Source organism: Arachis hypogaea, chromosome 19 (assembly GCF_003086295.3).
Source record: "Arachis hypogaea cultivar Tifrunner chromosome 19, arahy.Tifrunner.gnm2.J5K5, whole genome shotgun sequence".
NCBI lineage: Eukaryota > Viridiplantae > Streptophyta > Magnoliopsida > Fabales > Fabaceae > Arachis > Arachis hypogaea.
In genome coordinates, this window is record NC_092054.1 from 55,444,385 (window position 1) to 55,445,504 (window position 1,120).

A 1,120-nucleotide genomic window follows, 5' to 3' on the forward strand; every position below is an offset into this window, starting at 1 on the left:
AATTGCTCGTGGCGACCCAAATATACAAATGATGTTATTTCTCACAAAGAAAAGGACCACATTAGCATCGTCCGTCCAGGTGGGTATCGCTTCCACCCATTTAGACACATAATCAACGGCAAATAGAATGTAGAGAAAACCATTAGAATTTGGAAATGACCCCATGAAGTCTATTCCCCACACATCAAAAATCTCACAAAATAGCATGGTTTGTTGGGAGATTTCATCCTTCTTGGAGATATTACCAAATCTAATACATTGAGAACAAGATTTACAAAAATGAGAAGAGTCCTTGAAACGAGTTGGCCACCAAAATCCGCAATCTAGGATTTTCCTTGCCATCCTTTGAGGTCCAAAATGGCCTCCCCCTTCGGAGGAGTGGAAAGCTGCCAAGATTGAGTGGAATTCAATTTATGGTATGCACCTCCGAATTACTTGATCCGCCCCACATCTCCAAAGGTATGGGTCATCCCACACATAGTATTTGGATTCACTTTTTAGCTTATCCCTTTGATGTTTGGAGAGATTAGGAGGGAAGGAGCGAGACACCAAATAATTGGCTATTGATGCATACCAAGGAATGGTTTTCGAGATTGCATGCAAGCCCTCAAAAGGAAAAGAATGATTAATAGGAGTGGTATCGCCTTCGGTGTGTTCAAGGTGACTTAAGTGGTCCGCCACTAGGTTTTGCGTACCACTCTTATCCTTAATTTCCAAGTCAAATTCTTGCAACAATAAAACCCATCTAATCAATCTCGGTCTGGATTCCTTCTTAGCCAACAAATACTTTAACGCTGCATGATCCGAGTACACTACCAGCTTTGAACCAAGTAGATATGCTCGGAACTTGTCCAAGGTGAAAACTATTGCCAATAGTTCTTTTTCGGTGGTAGTGTAGTTGGATTGGGCTCCATCTAGTGTTTTTGATGCATAGGCTTTGGCATATGGATTCTTACCCTCGCGTTGTGCTAACATGGCTCCCACGGCAAAATTTGAAGCATCACACATTATTTCGAATGGCCGACTTCAATCCGGTCCTCGCACGATGGGAACTTGGGTCAATGCTACCCAGAGCTTGTCAAAAGCCTACATGCATTCCTTGCTTAGATCAAACTCAATG